The sequence below is a fragment of the Pipistrellus hanaki genome (assembly GCF_964339955.1).
Source record: "Pipistrellus hanaki genome assembly, chromosome: 3".
Taxonomy (NCBI): Eukaryota; Metazoa; Chordata; class Mammalia; order Chiroptera; family Vespertilionidae; genus Pipistrellus; species Pipistrellus hanaki.
Window position 1 is genome coordinate 97411819 of NC_140505.1, and position 21416 is coordinate 97433234.

The following is a 21416-nucleotide window of genomic DNA, read 5'->3' on the forward strand; positions in this document are numbered from 1 at the left end:
TTAAAACAAAACAAAACAAACCCCCCCCAAAAAAACAAAAACAAAAACAAAAACAAAAAACAAAAAAAAAAACGCAAAAGAATCCCCAAAACTCAAGTGATTGTATTTGGCTTATGAAAAAAATACAAAGTACGTTGTACTTAAAACTCTTAAAAAGAAGTTTTTAGGTAGTTTCTCAGTTTGGGGGACAGAATCTGTAAATGAATAAATACAAATAAACATCATAGGCAGTTTATAGAAATAAATAGTTGTATGCCTATCAGGACAGTTCTGAAGAATATTTTGGTTATAAAATTAAAACATTCTCTTAAAATCTTCAAGTAATGCCCTAGACAGTTTGGCTTAGTGGATAGAGCATCAGTATGCAGACTGAAGAGTCACAAGTTCAATTCTGGTCAAGGCTTTGTGCAGATTTGACCCCACCCTGGGTTGAGGTGCATGTGGAAGGCAACCAATCGATATTTCTCTCTCCACCTTCCTTCCACTCACTCTAAAAATCAATGGAAAAAATGTCCTTGGATGCCCTAACCTGTTTTGCTCAGTAGAGTATCGGCCTGCATACTGAAAGGTTCCAGGTTCTATTCCAGTCAAGGGCATGTACCCCCAGTGGGGGTTGTGCAGAAGGCAACTGGTTGATGTTTCCGGCTCTTGCTCTCTATCGCTCTCGCTCTTGCTCTCTCTTCCTCCCTTCCTCTCTGTAAAAAATCAATAAAACATTAAAAAAAATGTCCTTGGGTGAGGATTAACAAAAAAAATTAAAAATCTGCAAGTAATAAAGTAGTATGGGACATGGTAAAGAAAAGTTGCCCACAACCCATTTCTTTTGAGACCAATGTTTACATTTGCAAATATATTCTTAGAATTTTCCCTGGTTATCTACACTAATAAAAGTAAGATGCAAATTGCCTGTACCTCTGAGACACCCACCAGCCAATCAGGAGTGAGTATGCAAATTAACCCAACAAAGCTGGCGGGGTAGTTTGCATATGCAGGTGCTAAGAGGCTGAGAGCAGGCCGGGGGCGGTGCGGGATGCTTGCATGGTTGCCATGTCAACCCCACAGAAGTTCTGCACTGCCCCAACCACTCCAGGTCTCTGGGAAGAGTGGGAAGGGGGAAAGGTGGTTCCAGGCTGGAGCAAAGGCCATGCTGCCAGCCAGGGGAAGGAAGGTCCATTCTTGCTTGAATCTTTGTGCATCGGGCCTCTAGTCATACTAATACTTTGCATATAGGTTATTGTCCGCAATTGACATGTTTTTTTAAATGTACTGTGTCTTAAAGAATACAGTGTGTTTCCTTTTATTTTTTAATCCTCACCTGAGGATGTACTTAAATATATTTTATTGATGTTTTCTAGAGAGGAAGGGAGAGGGATAGAGAGTAAGGAACATCAATGAGAGAGAAACATCGATCAGCTGCCTCTTTCACACCCCCTACTGGAGATGTGCCTGCAACCAAGGTATATATCCTTGATTAGAATTGAACCTGGGACCCTTTAGTCTACAGGCCAATGCCCTATCCATTGAGCCAAACTGGTTAGGGGAGCAATTGACATTTTTGATGCAAGTCTGATATTCTTGTGATCCTTCCCTGTCCTTATAGATTGTAAAAGTATTCAGGTGGTTAATGTTTGTATTCTCTTGGCCAGTGTATGGGATCAGTTTACAAATCTTAGAGTTCTATATGATTAAGGAATGATGTGGTATAATGAAAGGTATGTATACTTTAAAATTAGTTACAAACTAATTTTGCTGCCTGTATGCCAGGTGTATGCTATAGGAAAGTTATCTAATAACAGAATAGTTTACTCATATGCAAAATGGAGTCATAATATATTTAAGATATGCATTATAAGGCACATGTTAAGGAAATTAATATTTTATTTTATTTTTTATTTTTTATTTTTTTTGTTAAGGAAATTTTAATGAGCCTGATACAATATATCTATAAATGGTAGTTATTGTATTAGGTGCAGGATAAAATTGAAAGACAAAAAGTAGAACCAAGTTATGAGTAGTTGAATAAAGGGGAGAAATGAAATAAGACTTACTGACACCTTTGCTTCAGAGCTTTTCAAACTTACTAGATGATTAAAAAATGTAAATTTCATTGAGTTTGTAAATGATAAGATATATTACTTACTTTTTGAGATTTGTTCATTAAGCCGAAGCCGGTTTGGCTCAGTGGTAGAGCGTCGGTCTGCGGACTGAAAGGTCCGAGGTTCGATTCCGGGCAAGGGCATGTATCTTGGTTGTGGGCACATCCCCGGTAGGGGGTGTGCAAGAGGCAGCTGGTCAATGTTTCTCTCTCATCGACGTTTCTAGCTTTCTATCTCTTTCCCTTCCTCTCTGTAAAAAAATCAATAAAATAAATTATAAAAAAAGAAAGAAATTTGTTCATTAAGTAAGAAAAAACAGATTTTCTTTGGTGTATATTGTATGTTCTTTTTGTATTCCTTTGATTTTGAAGATCAATAAGTAAAAAATATGAAGAACATATTTCTGAGATAAATAGTCATGAATTTTGAGTCTTATGAAACGGAGGTGATGCATTTTTATATAGTAACTAGTGGCCCAGTGCACGGATTCATGCACATTAAAAAAAATTTAGAAGAAGTATTTTAATATTGCTGTTCGCCATTTCTCTGTAATAGAAGTGTCAGAGATGAAAGAAAATTAGTAAAACATATGAAAATAACAAATTGATTAATAATAACATGATATAACAATAACAAAGACATGATATAAAAACAAAAACATGCTGAAACCGGTTTGGCTCAGTGGATAGAGCGTCTGTCTGGGGACTGAAGGTTCCCAGGTTCAATTATGGTCAAGGGAATGTACATTGGTTGCGGGGCACATCCCCGTTAAGGGGGTGTGCAGGAGGCAGCTAGTCTATGGTTCTCTGTCATCAATGTTTCTAGCTCTCTATCCCTCTTCCTTCTCTGTAAAAAAATCAATAAAATATATTTAAAAAAAACCCCATAATATAAACAATAAAAGCATGATACAGAAACAACATTGATAAAAACAATGACTGATAAATAGATTAAAATTTTTCTAATATCTCCCTGTATATTACATTAAGAGTAAAAAACACTTTCAGAGTGATTGACCAATTTCTCTTGTGAAGAAGTATTTACAATTTTAACATCACACGCTCTTTGAACTCGAGAGAAAGCAACATATAACTGACCGTCCAAAAATGGGTCAGGTACGAATATTCCTACTCTGTCTAGAGTTTGTCATTATGATTTGTTAACAGTCATCGCAAATGGCATCACCAGAAACTGTCTTCAAATTAATTTAAATCTGAGGCCAGTGTCAGAGGGGACAAATCAATTCTTGGAATAAGAACAATCTCTCTCTCTGCAGAGCCTGTTAATACTTTAGCTTTGATTATGTTAGAGCGCATGTGCGAGTCAATGTTCTTGTTTTTTTTTAAATTGCCAATGTGCATCATTTCTACTGGCCAGATGGCACAGTTGTTCACTTAGCCTTTTACATATATATAGATCTATATAAATAAAAATGTAAATGTTTGTTTGTTCAAAATCTTAAATCTCTGAAAGTTCTTCACCAATTGCTTTGAAATTTTGACACAATGTTGCCTTCGAATATGCATGTGATTTTATATACCTTATACCTACTGTTATATAGATGTCACACTTGTGACAGGTAAAAACATAAACAGTGCCATCTTTTGGACGTAAAAGAAACACATGCTATACTAAATATTTTACAATTCCATTTCAATGTCTGATTTACGATCCATTTATGATTTACAAATTTCCAATTTTACCATTCCATTTTAATGTTGATAATGATTGAAGATTTGTGCTTAGAAATTGCGAATGAAATGCTCAATCAATTGGGAATGCCATTACGGAATCGATCTGCTGCTGCTTTGTTTGATATAGAATTGTGTCATGAACTAAATTATAACACAGGTGCTTTTGTCATATGTGCAATCAAATATTTCTAGGCTAACACTTGAGCAAAAAGGCATTTATGAAAAAATAATATGAACTGTCAGTAATGGGGTTGGAGAAATCTTAGATGCACCAGGAGGAACTGGCAAAACATTTCTAATTAGATTGATTCTGGCAGCAATTCGATCCCAAAATGACAGGTTTAACTCTTGTGCATCGTCCGGAATAGCTGGGACATTGCTACCAGGTGGAAGAACTGCTCATTCTGCTTTCATATTGCCATTTAATATGCAATTCATTGAAACTCCCATGTGCAACATTTCCAAACATCCAGCATGGCAAAAGTATTGCAGAAATGCAAACTTACTATTTGGGATGAATGCACAGTGGTGCACAAAAAATCGCTCGAGGCTCTTGATCATTGTAAGATTTGTGTGGAAACATCAGACCATTTGGGAACGCATTAATATTGCTTGCAGGAGATTTCAGGCAAACATTACCTGTAATTCCTTGATTGACACCAGTAGACAAAATAAATGCTTGCCTGAAATACTCTACTTTGTGGCAACACGTAAAGACATTAAAATTAACTACAAATATGCGTGTCCAGCTGCAAAACGATCGTTCAGCTGAGATATTCTCACATCAGTTGTTGGAAATTGGGAACAGAAAGCTGCTGGTTGATCTGACCTCAGGATGAATTGCATTGCCTCATAACTTCTGCAATTTAGTGATGTCAAAAGAAGAATTGGTTGAAAAAGTATTTCCCAGTGTTCAAACCAATTATAACAATTACAATTGGCTGAATGTACGAGCTATTCTTGCGGCCAAGAACAAAGACGTCTTCGAACTTAATATTATTCAGTCTAACATTCAAAGCGAGGCAATCACATACAAGTCCATCGACACAGATGAAGTGGTTAATTATCAAACAGAATTTTTTAATTCACTTGATCTGCCAGGGATGCCACCGCATGTACTGCAATTGAAAGTCGGCATGCCAATTATTATGTTGCGAAATAACCAGCCAAAGCGTTGCAACAGCACGGGCTCACAGTAAAAAAATTAATGAGCAATGTGGTAGAAGCAACAATCTTGACAGGACCTTTCAAAGGTGAAGATGTCCTCATTCCTCACATTCCTATGATTCCAACGGATATGCCATTTCAACTTAAGAGATTGCTGCGAAGGAACCGCTGAGCTAAAGCCAGCCCTCAACTTAAGAGATTGCAATTCCCAATTCCATTGGTGTTTGCAATCACCATCTACAAAGCTCAGGGCCAATCTTTAGAATTGTGTGGTTTAGATCTAGACACGGATTGCTTCTCACATGGACAATTCTATGTTGCGTTTCTAGAGTCTGCAAACCAGACAATCTCTATATCTGCACAGACAATAGAACAACAAAAAAATATTGTATACACACAAACATTGTTAAATTAAACATATTAGAAACTTATGCTTGCTCTTTTCTTTCTTTTTCATTTAACCAAACTGAGCCACAGCAACACATGGCTGGGTACAGCTAGTTGTTAATATTGGGAGAAATAATTCTTAGTATTTAGTACTTTGAATTTGTAGTCCCATTGACTTATTGATGCCAATATTGTGTTTCTTTAGGTTAGGTCTTAATCATGGAACTGTTGAACTCACCTAAAGAAGGTTACTAATCTTTTTAAAACCCTTCACTTATTTCATCATTTTTAAACAGGGAGGATTTGGTATTAAAAATAGTCATTAGCCGAAACCGGTTTGGCTCAGTGGATAGAGCGTCGGCCTGCGGACTGAAAGGTCCTGGGTTTGATTCCGGTCAAGGGCATGTACCTTGGTTGCAGGCACATCCCAGGTAGGGGGTGTGCAAGAGGCAGCTGATCGATGATTCTCTCTCATCGATGTTTTTAACTCTCTATCCCTCTCTCTTCCTCTCTGTAAAAAAAATCAATTAAAAAAATAATATATTATCCCTTTGCACTCCGCTGCCCCCTCTCAGGGGACATCGGAATTCTAGCATATCACTCGGATGTCCCCTCTCAGGGGACATTGCAGTTTATTAGTGATTACGGGGAACTGAGTTAATTCAACGCACGTTTCGCAAAGTAGCATCGAGTAGCTGGTAGCCAATGTCCAGAATGGTTCGGAGTGCAAAGGGTTAAAAAAAAAAAGTCATTAAACTAGGTCATAAATTTGGAATACCAAGTATCATAAAAATAAACGAATGTTTATTTCCAAATTAACATACGTATATTGTGCAAATTTGCTTTTGCTCTCCTAGTTTTTATCTTTTTATTTTTTATTTTTTAAAATATATTTTATTGATTTTTTACAGAGAGGAAGGAAGAGGGATAGAGAGAAACATCGATGAGAGAGACATCGATCAGCTGCCTCCTGCACCCCTTGTACTGTGCGGATAGAGAGAAACATCGATGAGAGAGACATCGATCAGCTGCCTCCTGCACCCCTTGTACATGTGTGTATACAAGGGCATGTGCCCGCAACTAAGGTACATGCCCTTGACCGGAATCGAACCTGGGACCTTTCGGTTTGACTCTAGCCACTGAGTCAAACCGGTTTCAGCTCTCCTAGTTTTTAAACTATGTGTGGAGAAGGAAGTGTGGGTGGCTTTAGCTTCTTTGGTTAAAGGTTGAAAAGGGATAGGGTATTATAACCTTTTTTTTTTTTTTAAATATGTTTTTATTAATTTCAGAGAGAAAGGCAGAAGTAGTGAGAGATACAAACATCAGTAATGAGAGAGAATCATTGATTGGCTGCCTCCTGCATGCTTTACACTGGGGACTGAGCCAGTAACCCAGGAATGTGCCCTTGACCTGAATCAAACCCAAGACCTTAGTTCCCAGGCCGATGCTCTATCCACTGAGCCAAATGGCCTAGGGAAATAACTTTTTATTAGGTACTGATATTAATTCATGTTATTAGTTACTAGAGACCCAGTGCACATCGCTCCTGCCACCACTGCTGTGCTTTCCAGCTGTAAACCCAGCTTCTAGCTGAGTGGTGCTCTCCTTGTGTGTGTGCACTGACCACCTGGGGCCACTCCTGCATTTAGTGTCTGCCCTCTGGTGGTCAATGCATGTCATTAGCGACTGGTCATTCTACCGTTCGGTCGATTTGCATATTTGCCTTTTATTATATAGGATTATATAGGATATAGTTTGAATATAGAAGTAATAAAAAGTCATGAACATAAGCAGGGCAAATATTTTCATTTGTTTCATATTTTGAGAAAATTGCCCTAATTTCCTATCTTAAAATAGGGAAACAGGCTCAAGTGTTAAGTGGTTGTCCTTTAGCACATGGGAAGCGAAGGAGGCTAGGATTCAGTTATGGGGGGTGCAGTTGAGGGGTTAGCAGCAATAAGAACTTATGACTTTACCCTCATGGAACATACAGCCCAATAGGGGATACTGATTAGAAGAAAACATAGTTATAGCCGAAACCAGTTTGGCTCAGTGGTAGAGCGTCGGTCTGCGGACTGAAAGGTCCCGGGTTCAATTCCGGTCAAGAGCATGTACCTTGGTTGTGGGCACATCCCCGGTAGGGGGTGTGCAAGAGGCAGCTGGTCGATGTTATTCTCTCATCGACGTTTCTAGCTCTCTATCTCTCTCCTTTCCTCTCCGTAAAAAATCAATAAAATATATTTAAAAAAAAAAAAAGAAGAAAACATAGTTATAAATTGAGTGGATGTAGCTGAGAAAGTGTGAGTGATGCTGTGAGTTTATAACAAGAGAGATCTAATGTAGACCAGGAATGGCTTAGTAAAGTGTTTAAGAAGTTAGGCCGAGACTAGAAAGATATTCAGGAAAGAACATTTCAGGCAGAGAAAGATTATGTACAAAGGGCTTCTGAGATAAGGAAGACCCTTCAGCGAACTAAGAGAAGGCTTCTGCTAAACACACATGCTAATGAGCAAGGTGCAGAAGAGTGGTGCTTAGGTGGAGCCTAGCATATAGTCAGGGATCACATCAGGCAGGAATCAAATTTCAGGTTAGGGGAAGAATCTTACATTTTCTCCTATATATACTGGAAAGCCATATTAAAAGTGATTGGGGATCTTAAAGTAATCCAGCAGAAAAATAATAATTTCTAGGGCTAGAGGGGTGCCAGAGATATAAAAGTGGGAAGTTTCAAGATTTATTTTGGAAGTAGGAATATAGTCTTGGGGATGGACGACAAGGCTGTGGATGAAGAAATTAAGAATGAACTGTCTGGCCACCATGGCTCAGTGGTTGAGTGTCTACCTATGAACCAGGGTGTCAAGGTTCCATTCCTGGTCAGGGCATATGCCCGGGTTGCGAGTTCTATCCTCATTGGGACATGCAGCAGCCCATCGATGAGTTTCATCATTGATGTTTCTTTCTCTCCTCCCTTCCTCTCTGAAATACATAAAAAATATATTAAAAAAAAGTTAAAATTGCCGAAACTGGTTTGGCTCAGTGGATAGAGCATCAGTCTGTGGACTGAAGGGTCCCAGGTTCGATTCTGGTAAAGGGCATGTGCCTTGGTTGCGGGCACATCCCCAGTGCGGGTTGTGCAGGAGGTGGCTGATTGGTGATTCTCTCTCATTGGATGTTTCTAACTCTGTCCCTCTCTTCCTCTCTGTAAAAAATCAATAAAATATATATATTAAAAAAAGTTAAAATTACTTGAAAGTACCTTGGTGTTAAATTTTGGTCCTATGAGAAAAGAGATTATTTCTTACCCCTAGAAATTCCATATGCTAGAGATAACCTGAATGAATTGGTTTATTAATTTATTAGATCAAAAGGGATTTTTTTTAGACTCTATCATAACCTTTACGTGGATTTTAGAATGTTAATTGAGTGATTCCTAATCTCTAAAGCTAGATAGCCTTGTTTTAAATATCTGATAAAAGTATGTTAAGAAAATTATGTAAGCAATAATACTAGGGCATAATCTGTTATGTCATCTTTCACTGGTCCCCTGGTCCTTTTCTTTCTCCAGAGACTAGTAGTAATATCAATTTAGCATGTATTACTGGAAATCCTTTTCTGTTGATATATTATCATGTACCCATAAGAATTTTATAGTAAATTTATGTGTCTATTTAAAAAATATGTATAATATATGTATTTTTTCTACTGCTTTTTTCACTTAGCTGTATGTCTTAGGTATTTTTCAGAGTTAGTACATAAAGATCTACTTCCTTTTTCAACTGTTGTGTGACATTTCATGGTATAGATATAAAACCGTTTAGACATTTTATTGAACTAGAGGCCTTGTACACGAAAATTCATTCAAGGGTAAGCCTTCCTTCCTCCAGAACCTGCTTTACTCTGGCACCCAGGATCCAGGCTTCCCTCCTCTGGCCACTGGCAGGCATCCGGGAACCCTGCTGTTTCCTTCTGGCCCGCCTGCAGGCACCCGGGACCGGGGCTGGCTTCCCTAGGGCCCCCACAGGTATCTGGGACCTGGACTGGCTTCTCTCTAGCCCCTGCTTTGTCAGGAAGGACGTCTGGAATAACATTTGGAAGAGGTCCGGTTAAATTAGCATATTATCCTTATATTATTATATTTAGTCTATTTTTAATTTTTTTTTACAGATACTATTACATGGGCTATATTGTGTAGTAGTTTCTTTGTGTTTATGTGTGTTTTCTCTAGAGATTCTGAGAGTAGGAATTGCTTGCCGACTCAGAGTATATACATTTCGTATATTTTAGTAGATATTGCCGAATTGCCTTCTAGGCCACTATGCTGACTGCATTTCCACTCTTTATATTCTCGCCAATACTGGATATTATTAAATAGTCAATTTAATTTTGTGTTCTTTTAAAAGTATGAATATCAATTATATCTGCTATAACCGTGTACATTTTATTTTGCATATACATATATATATTTTAAATTCTCACAATATTTTTCCATTGATTTTTTTTAGAGAGAGTGGATGGGAGGCAAGAGTTGGGAAGGAGGGAGGGGGAGAAACAGAAAGAGAGAGATATGAGAGAGAGACATTGATTGGTTGCCTCCCACGCTTGCCCTGACCTGGGCCCCGGTTGAGCCCCCGATTGAAGTATGTGCCCTTGACCAGGAACCAAACCCGAAAGTCTTCAGTCTGTGGGTCAACACTCTTAACCACTAAACCAGCAGTTGGACATCTCTCTCACAATCCGGGACTGCTGGCTCCTAATTGCTCGCCTGCTTGATCATCCCTAACTGCCCCTGCTGTCGAAAGATCACCCTCAACTCCTTCCCCGTCCATTGGCCTGGTTGTCCCCAACTGCCCCCCCCCCCCCTTTCGCCCCATGCAGCCTGCTCTTCATTTGGTTGTCCCTCCAACTGCCCCCTCCCACTGGCCTGGTCACCCTCAACTCCCCCTCCCCCCTCCCCCCCCCCCCCCCCCCCCACCTTGTCGCCCCATGCAGCCTGCTCTTCATTTGGTTGTCCCTCACTAACCCCCGTGCTGGCCTGGTCACCTCATGCAGTCTGCTGTTTAGTCGTTTGGTCTTCCCTCACTAACCCCCATGCCAGCTTTGTTGTTCCACGCAGCCTGTGTTCTGTCCTCCATCTAGTTGTTTCAATTGTGACGTCCCCTGGATTTTTATATATTAGGATAGCAAAATTCAGTTCACTATTGCAAGAAATAGGAATAACTATAACAAACATACAAGATTTTTATGGAGAAAGTTGTAAAATAATAGCATAGACCATACAAGAAAACTGGAATGGTAAGATATGCATACTATGTCTGGATAGAAAGACTTCAATAAGGTAGAGACCCCAAATTCCAGTATATATGAATATGGTACCAAGTAAGGTAAAACTGGTTAAACTGTGAGAAGGAAGTCTCTTTCCTTTTCTCCCTGACCTATCCACATGGTTCTCTTCCCTAGAAGCAAACAACTATTATAATTTTCTTAGATATTTATCTAGAAATATTCTATCCATACATGTATGTACGTTGTGTGTATGTCTCTCTCTGTGCTTATCCATTGTTCTGTTACTTTGTTTGCACTTAATTTATGTGGAGGTTATTCTATATTAATTTGTAAGTACATGTAGAGCTGCTTCATTGTTTGCAAGGCTTCATAATATTTCATTGTATGTTTTTATTGCTATTTATTTTATCAGTTGTCTCTTGAGAGACATTTAGGGTGTTTCAGACTTTTTATAATGTATATCCTTTTACATTTCATTCTTAAAAACATTAGATAATATGTTTGTAGGAAGCATGCCTAGAAGTGGAATTGCTTGGTCAAATAAATATTTTTCATTTGCCCTCCATAGAATTGTACTAGTTCAGCCTTAGCTGGTTTGGCTCAGTAGATATATCGACCACCTGCAGACTTAAGGGTCTCAGGTGTGATTTCAGTCAAGGGCACATGTCTGGGTTGCAGGCTTGATCACTTGTAGAGGGAGATGATTCTCTCTCATCATTGGTGTTTCTATATCTCTCTCCCTCTCAGAAATAAATTAAAAAAATATATATGTTACATATGTTGTACCAGTTCATACTTGTTTGCAGTATGAAACTCTCTGTACACAGTTATTTATATCTTTTGATCTTGTGCATGTGGTAAGAGAAAATTGGCAGCAAATATGCATTTTTCTTAAACATTTCACACATTTAAGAGCATTTGTACTTCCTCTTCTATGGAACTGTTTTCCCTTTTTTTGCCCTTTATTCTCTTTGGTTATTGGTTTTTATCTTATTGATTCTAGGACCTCTTTGTCTTCAGTTTTTTAGGGTATGCTTTGCAAATATTTTCTTTGGAGTTAATCATTGTGTATGTTTGTGATATTTCCCCCATATGGATGTCTTCTTCTTTTTTTTTTTTTCCTTTAAAAAATATTCTTATAAAACATACTAATGTAAAATTTACCATTTTATGTGTACAGTTCAGTGGTATTAAGTATATTCACAAATGTTTTGCAAAAATCACATCATCCCAAACAGAAACTACCCATCCTATATAATCCTATATAATAAAAGCCTAATATGCTGTGTCCAGTTGTCCAGTTATCTGTTCAACCAATCAAAGTGTAATATGCTAATGATATGCTAAGGATGCTCAACTGCTCGCTATGATGTGCTCTGACCACCAAGGGGCAGATGCTCCGACTGGTAGGTTAGCTTAGACTGAGCAAGACGGGCCAGGCATGCCCTGGAACCCTCCCGCAGTTCCTCCCTGGCCTTGATTGTGCACTGGTGGGTTCCTTTGGCCTGGCATGTGCCCTCGCAATCTGGAACCCCTCAGGGGATGTCAGAGAGCAGGTTTCGGCCTGATACCGCAAGCCAGAGCAAGGGACCCCATTGGTGCACAAATTTGTGTAGCGGGCCTCTAGTTAGACAATAAAGCCCAATACCTTTCACCCCCAGCTCCCAGTGACCTCTATTCTACCTTTTTATCTCTATGAATTTGCCTATCCTAAATACCTCAAATAAATGGAACCATAAAATATTTGTGTCTCGCTTATTTCACTTAGCCTAATGTTTTCAAAGGTCATCTATGTTGTAACATAGATCAGAATTTCTTTTCTTTTAAGGCTGAATAATCTTCCATTGTATGTGTATACATTTTGTTTCTCCATTTATCTGCCCATTGACATTTTGACTGTAACTACCTCTTGGTTATGGTGCTATGAACATTAAATGTGCAAAATTCTTTTTGAGATCCTGCTTTCAGTTTTTTGGATACATACCCAGAAATTGCTGGATCTTACGATTATTCAATTTTTAATTTTTTGGGTAACTTCCATACAATTTTCAATGGCTGCTGCACCTTTTTACATCCCCACCCATAGTACACATTTTTTCTTTATATATATATATATATATATATTTTTTAAAAAATATATTTTATTGATTTTCTTAACAGAGAAAGGGAGAGAGAGAGAGAGCTAGAAACGTCGATGAGAGAGAAATATCGATCAGCTGCCTCTTGCACACCCCGCACCGGGGGGTGTGCCCGCAACCAAGGTACATGCCCTTGACTGGAATCGAACCTGGGACCCTTCAGTCCACAGACCGACACTCTACCACTGAGCCAAACCGGCTTCAGCGGGATCACGTTTTTTCAAACAACAAAACAATCAACTCTCACTAACCTTATTGCTTTTGTTTTGATAGTAGCCATCCTAATGGATATGAGATATTTCCTGTTTTTTTTTTTTATTTGAATTTCCCTAATGACTAATAATGTTGTGCATCTTTTCATCTGCTTATTGGTTATTTTTATGTTTTCTTTGTAGTTGGGCCAAGTATCTGTTTAAGTCTTTTGCCCATTTTTGTTTTGTTGTTGCATTGTAAGAATTCTTTACATACTCTGGATATATTAATTCCTTATCCGATATTTGTTTGCTAATGTTTTCTCTGATTCTGTGGGTTGTCTTCTATTCTCTGATACAGTGTTATTTGCACAAAACTTAAATTTTTCCCCCCAGCTTTCTACTTTTGTATGTTTTTCTATTACTAACTACCCTGTTTCCCCGAAAATAAGAGTATCTTATATTAATTTTTTCTCCCAAAGTTGCTCTAGGTCTTATTTTCAGGGGATGTCTTATCTTTCCATGCGCTAGGTCTTATTTTCAGAGGATGTCTTATTTACAGGGAAACACGGTAGTGTCCTTTCTTTCAGGTTGAACCAATTTCCTTTAACATTTCTTATAAGGCTGCGTTAATGATGAACTCCTTTTAACATTTGTTTTTCTGGAAAACTATTTTCTTTAATTTTGAAGGAAAACTTGGTTGGGTAGAGTATTCTTATTTGGCAATATTTTTCTTTCAGCTCAAGTTTTTTTGTTTTTTTTTTAAATGCAACATACACACTTTTTAAACATAAGTAACTGTTAAAGTTAACCAGGCATTTATATTAAAAGAAAAAGTAAATAGAAGAAATTTTATCTTAACCACCTTACAGTAACATATTGTAGTTGCATTTAACTGAGCTCTGTTGCTGTGAAGAATTTAGCTCGTGCACAGGTATGGATAAATGATTTGTACATTTTCAATTATTTAATGAATACTACTTTATATACACATGTCAATCTAATTGACGATTCCCAGTTATACTTCATTTTTGTTGATCTTTTAGAAGAGGTCATCTAAAGAGAAAAATATGTGGTTCTGGCTCATGAATTATGTCATGAACCCAGCCTGGTCTCTGGTGGACACCAAGTCTCCTCCACTCCTCTTCTGACATCAGAATGGTTTTTGGTACTTGCTTGAAAAGTTTTCTGGGTAACATGCCATGCCATCACTTGTAGTGCTAGTTGAAGTGTTTGTCCAAGTAGTAGATCTGCTTGTGGGCCATCCTGGCAGCAAGTGAGCAGTGTAGAGGGGAAGCAACAGGATGGGAAGAGTCAGGCCTATGCAACAAATGGACTACCTCAGCACAAAATTTTGAAATTTGGTTTCTAGTTTATTTTTTCTTTTGTTGCCTATGCTTTTGATACCATATCCAAGAAATCATTGCCAAATCCAATGTCTTGACACTTCCTCTATGTTTTCTACTAAAATATATTTCTAGTTTAAGTTCTTAAATTAAAGTCTTCAATCTGTTTTGACTTAATATTTTTATGTGGTGTAAGGTAAGGGACCTAATGAATTCTTTTGTTGCAGCGATTGACCTTTACTCATTTAATGGTCTTAGCACCCTTATGAAATCGTTTGACCAAATATCTTAGGAAGTGTTTCTGGGCTTTGTATTTCATGCCATTTTCTGTATACTAGTATCTGTCTTTATGTCAGTATCATGGTGTTTTGAGTTACTGTAGCTTGGTAGAAAGTTTTTTTTTTTTTTTTTTTTTTTTTTTTTTTTTTTTTACTTTAAATCTTTATTGTTCAGATAATTACAGATGTTCCTCTGTTTCCCCCTCATATCTCCCCTCCACCTGGTTCCCACCCCACTTCAGGCCTTCTCCTCCCCTACACCCCCCGACCCCCACTGACCTTCTCCATAGGTGTAAATAAGCTCTTTGTTCAAACTCTTCCTGCACTCCCACAACCCCTTCCACTCAAGAATTGTCAATCTGCTCCCTTTCCATGCCCCTGATTCTGTTACATTCAACAGTCTGTTTTTTAAAAAATATATATATTTTATTGATTTTTTGATAGAGAGCTAGAAACATTGATGAGAGAGAACCATCGACCAGCTGCCTCCTGCACACCCCCCACCGGGGATGTTCCCGCAACAAATGTACATGCCCTTGACCGGAATTGAACTCAGGACCTTTCAGTCCACAGACCAACGCTCTATCCCCTGAGCCAAACTGGTTTTGGCATAGTCTGTTCTGTTCATCAGGTTTTTTATTCATTTGATTTTTAGGTTCACTTGTTGAAAGTTTTCTTTCATAGTTTCTGTTGATAAATGTATTTGTTATCACTTTGTTGTTCATAATTTTTTATCTTTGCCTTTTTTTTTTCTTCCTTTTCTTTGAGAATACCCTTTAGCATTCTCCTATATAATAAAAAGGTAATATGCAAATTGACCATCACTCCAACACACAAGATGGCTGCCCCCATGTGGTCAAAGATGGCTGTCACAAGATGGCTGGCAGAGGAGGGCAGTTGTGGGCGATCAGGCTTGCAGGGGAAAGCAGATAGGGGGACCAGGCCTGCAGGGAAGGGCAGTTGGGGGACCAGGCCTATAGGGGAGGGAGGTTAAGGGTGACCAGGCTAGTAGGGGAGGGCACTTAGAAGCAATTGGGCCATCAGGGGAGCAGTTAGGTGTCGATCAGGCTGGCAGGGGAGTGGTTAGGAGGTGATCAGATTGGCAGGCAGAAGCTGTTAGGAGCAATCAGGCAGGCAGGCAGGCAAGCAAGCAAGCGGTTGGGAGCAAGCAGTTTTGGATTGTGAGAAGGCAGTTGGACATTCCTCGAGGGTTCCCAGATTGGAGAGGGTGCAGGCTGGGCTGAGGGACACCCCCCCTACACAAATTTCGTGGACTGGGCCTCTAGTTTCATATAATATTGATTTGGTGGTGATGAACTCCTTTAGCTTTTTCTTGTCTGTGAAGCTCTTTATCTGACCTTGAATTATACATGATAGCTTTGCTGGATAAGGTAATCTTGGTTGTAGTTCTTGCTATTCATCACTTTTTATATTTCCTGCTACTCCCTTCCGACCTGCATAGTTTCTGTTGATAAATCAGCTGACCATCATATGTGTACTCCCTTTTAGGTAACTAAGTTTCTCTCTTGCTGCTTTTAAGATCCTCTCTGTTTTTTTGCCCTTGGCATTTTAATTATGGTGTGATCCTCTTTGGACTCCTCTTTTTGGGGTTCTCAGCACTTCCTGGACTTGTATTTTTTTCACCAGGTAAGGAAAGTTTTCTTTCATTATTTCTTCAAATAGGTTTTCAATATCTTGCTCTCTCTCTCTTCTTCTGGCACCCACATAATTCGCATCGGTACGTTTGAAGTTGTCCCAGAGGTTCTTTACACTATCTTCATATTTTTGGATTCTTTTTTCTTTTTGCTTTTTTTGGTTGGGTGTTTTTGCTTTTTCTTATTTCAAATCTTTGACTTGATTCTTGGGATCCTCTAGTCTGCTGTTGAATCTTTGTATAGTATTCTTTATTTCAGTCAGCGTATGCTTAATTTCTGATTGGTCCTTTTCCATATCCTTGAAGGTCTCACTAAATTTCTCAAGGTTGCTAGGAGATTTTTGAGTAACCTTATAACCAAGGCTTTGAACTCAATATTCCATATTTTGCTGTCATCCATTTCTTTAATTTGTGACTTGTTTCTTTGTCTCTGCATTTTGGCTGATTTCTTGTGTTTGTTTCTATGTATTGGCTAGCTGCTAAGTCTCCTTGAGTTGATAGAGGCCTTTTTTTTTTTTTTTTTTAAAGTATATTTTATTGAGTTTCTTACAGAGAGGAAGGGAGAGAGATAGAGACTTAGAAACATCAATGAGAGAAACATCAATCAGCTGCCTCTTGCACACCCCCTACTGGTACATGCCCTTGACCGGAATCGAACCTGGGACCCTTCAGTCTGTAGGCTGACTCTCTTATCCACTGAGCCAAACCAGTCAGGGAGACTGCTGGGAGATTTTTGATGACTTGTTTAATCTTTTACTGTTCTAAACAGATTTTGTACTTTTTATTGACTAAGTTCTTATAGTTTGTGTATGACTAGGAGTTTGAATATTATCATCATGGTTATCCAATTCGTTGGTATACAGTTGCTTACTGAATTTCCTTATGATTTTGTTTATTGCTGTAAAATTGATAGTGATGTCCTATTTTCATCCTGATAATTGAGATTTTTTTTCTTAGATTAAGGACTTATTTATTTATTTAAATAATTGTTTATTATTGAAAGTATCACATGACCTGTTTCCCCCCTCCTCCCATTGATCCCCTCCAGCCCATCTCTACCCCTGTGCCAGGCTCTCACTGCCCTGTTGTCTGTGTCCATAGGCCATGCTTATCTTCTATATACATAGAATCTGAAGCGACTGACCGACCAGCTGACCGGACGACTGGCCAGTAGCTATGATGTGTACTGACCACCAGGGGCAGACGTTCAATGCAGGAGTGGGAACCACAGTCATAGAACATGAAACAGTTTGATGAATCTCAGAGGGAAGAAGGGGGTGTTGTTGGACAGTCATAGAACATGAAACAGATTGATGAATCTCAGAGGGAAGAAGGGGGTGTTGTTGGGAAGGGATTACCGAAGATTTTATATGCATACTAGAGGCCCTGGTCCCTTGCCCTGGCCTGTGGGGATCAGGCTGAAACTGGCCCTCTATATTTCCTGAGGGGTCCCGGATTGTGAGAGGGCACAGGCCAGGCCGAGGAACCCCACCGGTGCACAAATCCATGCACCAGGCCAGTAGTATGCAGATATGGTCTTTGGTTGATTACTTCCCATCCTTCTACCCCCTGCCCCCTTCCCCCGCCTTCCTTCCAAGATTTTGTACTCTTTTCCATGCTTCCATGTCTCTGGATCCACTCCATCAGTTTATTTTGTTACTTATGTTCCACAAAAAAGTGAGATCATGTGATACTTGTCTTTCTCTAACTGACTTATTTCACTTAGCATGATACTCTCGAGGTCCCACTATGCTGTCTCAAAGGGTAAGAGATTATTTTTATTGCTGCATAGTATTCCATGGTATAAATATACCACAGCTTTTTTTTTTAAATAAATTTTTATTCATATTATTACAAATGTTCCCCCCCACCTCCATTGCTCTCCTCCACCAGGTTCCCACCCCACCCTCTGCCCTTTCCCCACCCCCCATTGTCCTCATCCATAGGTGCACAGTTTATGTTCAGTGTCTTCCCACATCCCCCTCTCCCCTTTTCCCCGAGAATCATCAGTTCACTCCCCTTCCATACCTCTGATTCTATTATATTCACCAGTTAATATTGTTCATCAGATTTTTTTTTTTTTTTAATTTCCTTGGTTTTTAGATTCACTTGTTGATAGTTACGTATTTGTTGTTCATAATTTTTTCTTTATTTACTTTCTCTTCTGAAAGAACCCCCTTCAGTAATTCATATAATTCTGGTTTGGTGGTGATGAACTCCTTTAGCTTTTTTTTATTAGTGAAGCTCTTTATCTGACCTTCGATTCTGAGTGATAGCTTTGCTGGGTAGATTATCTTTGGCTGTAGGTTCTTACTATTCATCACCTTGAATATTTCTTGCCATTCCCGTCTGGCCTGCATAGTTTCTGTTGAGAAATCAGCTGACAATCGTATAGGTGCTCCTTTATAGGTAACTACCTGCTGTGCTTTGCTGCTTTTAATATTCTCTCTTTGTCTTTTGCTCTTGGAATTTTAATTATGATGTGTCTTGGTGTGGTCCTCTTTGGATTACTTTTGTTTGGAGTTCTGTGCGCTTCCTGGACTTGTAAGTCTAATTCTTTCACCAGGTGGGGGAAGTTTTCTGTCACTATTTCTTTCAGTATGTTTTCGATACCTTGCTCTCTCTCATCTTCTGGGACCCCCATAATTCTGATGTTGGTACGCTTGAAGTTGTCCCAGAGGTTTCTTACATTATCTTCAATTTTCTGGATTTTCTTGCCTTCTAGCTTCTGTGGAGGAGTATCTTCTGGCTCTTTATGTTCCAAATCTTTGGCTTGATTCTTGCGATCTTCCATTCTGTTTTTAGGATTCTGTATAATATTTTTTATTTCAGACAATGTATTCTTTATTTCTTGTTGATCCCTTATCATTTCTTGTTGATCCCTTATCATTTCTTGTTGATTCCTTATTAATTCTAGTTGATCTCTTTTCATATCTTCATAGGTCTTATCGATCTTTTCTAGGAAATTCTTGAAAAACCTTATAAGCGTAGATTTGAACTGTTCACAGTATTTTCTTACAATCCTTTGTATATCTGTGATGTCAGTGGTTACTTCTTTGATTTATTTCCTTGTTTTATTTATTTGGTTCTCTTTGTTTCTTGATGAGTCTGGTTAATGGGTTTATCATTTCAAAGAATCAGCCCTTGGTTTCATTGATTTTTTTTTTTTGGCATTTTTTTTTTTAGTCTCTATATCATTTATTTCTGCTCTAATTTCTATGATTTTCCTCCTACTTATTTGTGCCCTTACTTGGTGTTCCCTTTCTATTTGTAGAGCTTAATAGTTTATTGTTGACTTTCCTTATTTTATTTTTTTAATATATTTTATTGATTTTGTATAGAGAGGAAGGGAGAGAGAGAGTTAGAAACATCGCTGAGAGAGAGTCATGGATCAGCTGCCTCTTGCACACCCCCTACTGGGGATATGCCTACAACCAGGGTACATACCCTTGACCGGAATCGAACCCGGGACCTTTCAGTCCCCAAGCCGACACTCTATCCACTGAGCCAAACCAGTTTCCGCGACTTTCTGTATTTTTTTATTTTTATTGGGGTATATTGAGGAGAATAGGTGTTCATTCTTTTTTGAATATTTGGTGAATTAATCTGTGAAACCATCTAGTCCAGGACTGGTGTTTGTTGTGAGTTTTTGTATTACTGCGTTCATTTTGTTTGTTGGTATTGGTCTGTTCAGATTTTCTTCATGTTGAAGATTGTATGTTTCTAGGAAATTACAAAGGTGTGGTGAGACATTGCTACCTGCCAGTGAACCCTGCATTCTTTGAGACTCCACACCTGTCTCAATTATTGATGTCAGAGAAGAAGGGAGTTGAATAGAGATTTAAAAACATCCTATATAATAAAAGCCTAATATGCAAATAGCCCCCTCACCTGCCCCACCATCCCACTGAGGTCTCGCTCTCATCAGGGCACATCAGGACTGGTAGCGCCTCCACTGCCGTCCCAGGTAGTCCCCACGCCAGAGGTAGTGAAAGTTCATAATGTTTTCTTAAAATCCTTTGTATTTTCGCCATGTTGGTTGTCACTTACCGTCTTTCATTTTTGGTTTTACATATGTGTGTCTTCTCTCTTTTGTTCTTCAGGAGTTATTGTTCAAGTTTTATCAATTCTCTTTTTACAGAACCAATTCTTGGTTTTATTGAACTTTTATAATTTTTTTAAAGCTCTGTTTTGTTTATTTTTTTCTATCACCTTTATTATTTTCTTTCTTCCACTTGTTCTTTTTGGTATAAGGTTAGATTTTCCTTGTGGTAGGACTGTATTGTCTGAATTTCATTCTTGGTACTGCTTTTACTTTGTCCCATAGATTTGGGGTTGTGTTTTCATTTTAACTTGTTTTAAGGTGTATTTTTGATTTCTTCTTTGATCTCATTTTTAATGCATTTATTGTTTAGTAACATATCATTTAGGTTCCATGTGTTTGTATGTTTTTCAGTTGTTTTATTAATTTAGAATTAATTTTTAATTTTTTAAATTTATTTTATTTTATTTTTTTAAGAGAGAGAGCAAGGAAGGGAGAGGGAGAGAAACATCAGTTTCTGTTTCCTCCATGCTCCCCACGGGGGATTGAGCCTGGTAGCTGGGCATGTGCTTTGACCAGTAATTGAATCAGTAACCTCTTACTTCATGGGACAATGAAGCCATACTGATTTGGTCTGTTTTTTTTTTTTTTCATGTAATTGATTCATAGTTTCATATCATTGTAGTCAGCGAAGATGCTTGAAAATGGTTTCAATCTTCTTAAATCTCTTGATATATTTTGTGACCTTATATGTGGTTGGTTTATCCTAGAAAATGTTCATTTAGCTGCTCTGTCGTGACATGCTCTAAAACTGTCAGTTAAATTCACCTGTTTTCATTGCTTCTTCACTAAGGTAAAGTGCAAATTGATCTGTTGTTATGTGTCATTTAAGGCTGCTATTCCCTTTTGATTTTCAGTTTGGAAGATTATCCTGTGATTTCAGTTGGGTGCTAAAAAGTCCCCTATTATGAGTGTATTTCTGTCTACATCTTCTATATCCATTATTATTTGCTTCATATACTAAAGTGCTCTTGTGTTGGGTGCATAAATGTTTACGAGGGTTAATTCAATTTTAAAAAATGTATTTAAAAATATATTTTTATTGATTTCAGAGAGGAAGGGAGCAGGAGAGATAGAAAC

The 21416-nt window shown here is 38.3% G+C and overlaps 1 protein-coding gene and 1 pseudogene across 5 annotated transcripts in view; one reads left to right on the forward strand and one right to left on the reverse strand.

Annotated features, from left to right (window-relative positions):
- Positions 1–21416, forward strand: part of ZMYM2 (zinc finger MYM-type containing 2) — a 152375-nt gene that overhangs the window by 18945 nt on the left and 112014 nt on the right. The gene's annotated exons all lie outside the window — the stretch shown is intronic.
- LOC311619931 (cyclin-dependent kinases regulatory subunit 2-like) lies at positions 13982–14221 on the reverse strand (annotated as a pseudogene). Its single transcript has one exon. The product of its transcript is annotated as a cyclin-dependent kinases regulatory subunit 2-like (transcript).